The 3,184-nt window shown below is 47.5% G+C and overlaps 1 pseudogene; it reads right to left on the minus strand.

The window, feature by feature from the left end:
* Positions 1–1,461: 1,461 nt before the first annotated feature.
* Positions 1,462–2,431, minus strand: LOC149870917 (uncharacterized; annotated as a pseudogene).
* Between the last annotated feature and the right edge of the window lie 753 nt (positions 2,432–3,184).

Here is a 3,184-nt window from a genome sequence, read left to right on the forward strand (position 1 = left end):
AATCTCTGCAAATTGGTAGATGTGGGAGCAGAGGAAGTTAAAACCTCTGAGCAGCTCTCACAGGGAGTGAGCTTCCTTGGGAACCAGTATGTTTAACAGAGCAGTAACTGGCTAGGATCAATCATTTTCCCTTCCACTCCCAGTCTTACACCCAAGCAGGTTACTTCTTGCATGACCAACTGAGCCTTTGGTCTGCTGACCCTGAATCCAGTTTTCTGGATCAGAGCCAGCACTCTCTCCATGCATTCCTTCAGCTCCCACTCCTGATCTGCCCATACCAAGATGTCATCTACATAGGAAACCATTCTTTCCTGATCGGTTCCAGTGAAATTCTGGAGCATGGATACAACATGGTGGTGGGCTATGGGTGGAGCACTGTGAAACCCCTGTGGGATGCAGGTAAAGGTGTACTGTTTCCTTTTAAAGGTGAAAGCAAAGCAGTTCCATGGCTCGGGGTGTAGGGGAATTGCAGAAAAGCAGTTGGCCAGATTGATCACAGAAAACCATCAGGGACTCTCTTGTACCCTGCTAAGTATGGCAGGCATGTTAGCTACTATAGGAGCCATGGGACAAGTCCCCTTGTTAAAAGCTCAATAGTCAATGGTCAGCTTCCACAATACTGGGTCCGCCTTTAGGATGGGCCATATGGGGGAATTAAATTCTGAATTCATTTCAATTATCACTCCCTGCTGCAGAAGGTCTTAAATAATTAACCGTATGGCTTCCTCTGCTTGCTTAGGGAAGCTATACTGTTTTTGAGGAGGCACTGGATTACTTATGATTTTAACACAGGCATTTATCTGGCCACAGTCACTTTTACTCATAGCCCATACATTAGGGAACTGCTGCACCCACTCGTCACCCGAGTCAAGGTCGATGGCTCTAACCCCCTTATACCATTCTCACCTCCAATGTGGTTTTGTCTCACAAGGCTCCCAGGGGACAGCTGGCTGTGCTCACCATACAACTGCATTGGCCAGATTCAGGATCCAGTCTTTCTGGTGGAACAATGGGGCTCCAAGAATCAACTGTTCAGTGGAGCCCTTTTGTTGAACCCCATCTATATTAATCTCTTGTGGTCCCTCTGGGAATTGGATGAAGATGGTTACCCCTGTGCACACCACCCCAGTGGTTTCCTGCCCTGTAAAGCACCAGAGTGTAATTCGATCAGTTTCAAATTGCCTCAGGTTCCATTTCCTCCCAAATACATTTAAGGCAGCTCTGGTGTCCAAGAGTGCGCTGATATGCCCTTGGGTTCCCACCATAACAGGTATTCAGAGTCTCCCTCCTGGATCCCAATTGAGGGTCTCCAATTTCTCCCATGAACCAAGGCTTTGCTCAAGAGTCTTGTAATGGAGGCTCCATAAGTGCTCTTCAGAGACCAGGGCTGAGGCCACAATTCTGTTAGAATGGGAAGGCACTGCTTCCGCCGCGCTCAGCTCTGCCATTCTGATAAGCAGCTCAGCTAGAGGCTTCCCATTCCATTTCTCTTTGGGTTCCCCATGCTACATTAAAAATCTCCACACTGCTGTCCAAATCCCATTTTCCCCCTCTCTTTCTTTTGTTACCCTTGGGTTAACCCAGTGTGAGCTGGGGCGATAATTTGGACCCCCAACCCTCCTGTTAGTTTTGGGATATGAACTTTCATTAGAATAGATAACCACATAATTCAGTGTGTCATTGGGTTTCTCTTTGAACTGCTTGGCTGCAATCACACCCCCCCTTGACGTCCACTTAACCATTCTGCATCCTGAGCATGGGCTAGGACTTCTCCCAGCACCTAATTCCTGGTCTCTCAGAGTGGCCCCATCAGTCCAGTTATGGACTGGTGTATGCCCTCTTGTACCTCCTTCTAAAACCCAGGAGGGTAATTTATATTTTTTACATCAGGTGTCCATTTGCCCACCCTGTCTAGGGGCAGCACCATCCCTGACAGCAGTCCCAACATGACATACCAGATCACAGAGTCCCTAATAGGTTCCCCAGGTGCCTGGTGGCTCACCCCAAACTGTCCCTTAAATATCTTCCTCCACAAATTGATCCCCAAATCCACTATGCTCTGGGGAATACTGCCTCCCCTAAAGCTGTCCTCCTGATTCATGGCTGCCTGAATCTCTGGGGTGGCACAAGCCCTTAGTAGGCAGTGCCATTCCTAGACACTCAAGGTTTCACAGTCGACTACATTTAGGGATTTTTGCAGCCGTTGCACCAAGTTCCTAAAATTAGCAGGTACCTGGGTCTTACCCAGGGTGGCTAGATTGACTCCACTAAGGGGGACTGTTATCTGTGTGGTTTCCCTGGCATTTCCCTGTGTGTCCCAAGTGACTGAGGTCCACATGATTGCACTGACCTCAGGCACCAGGGCACTCTCCTTCTCAGACTTAGGGTCTTCAGGAGAGGGATTTCCTGCTTCCTCTGGGTCTCCACACATCTCCTTACCTCAAATCTCTCCTGAACTGAAGGGGATGTCTGGATCCCAGGCTTGGTCTCCCCAGATGACAGCTGCTACTTGCAGGCTGTGCTCATGGAGCTCCTTTTTAAAGTGGATAATGGTATTTAGACAGGGGCCATGGTTTGCTCTGGCTCCCTTCTCAGCTAAGGTCTTTAGCCATTGTCTTTACCAATTTTTGCAAGGCTTCTCAGCTAGCCTTTTTTTGGTCCAATAATTCCAATTGTCAGGCATTGTCTTGATTCATCTTTCTCAATTGCTCATTTTTGTTGTCCAAATTCTGAGACAACCCTTTTAAAGTATGGGTGCTAGTTTCCAATTGGATACATTTGTCTTGTAGAATTTGGATTTGCTCCTCCTTTTCCTCAATTTCAGAGGCTCGCTGAGCTTTTTCCTCAACTGCTGTTTTTACAGCATGCCATAGTAGCCACACCAAGGCACTGTGTTACCTTTGAGCAGAGGGTTTTTCACAAAGGCAAAATCTTTCAGATTGGGCTTCAGTGTCCCCTATGGAAAAGGCTGGGGTGCATACATCCTCCTTCCATGGGCTGGTTCCACCCTTCAGAATCTCCTTATGGAGAGGGGAAATTTCCTTCCTCTGTAGCCACTTATTTTCTTGGTCTTCCGTCCCAACCTTAGGGGTTTTCTTTCTAAACAAAGACATTTTTCTCAACATGTCTCAAGCCTGTCAGTTTCCTTAAACTTCCAACTGACTGTTTCCAAACAACAAAACCA

The sequence above is a fragment of the Crocodylus siamensis genome, chromosome 2, assembly GCF_052110815.1.
Source record: "Crocodylus siamensis isolate JL-2025a chromosome 2, ASM5211081v1, whole genome shotgun sequence".
Lineage (NCBI taxonomy): Eukaryota > Metazoa > Chordata > Crocodylia > Crocodylidae > Crocodylus > Crocodylus siamensis.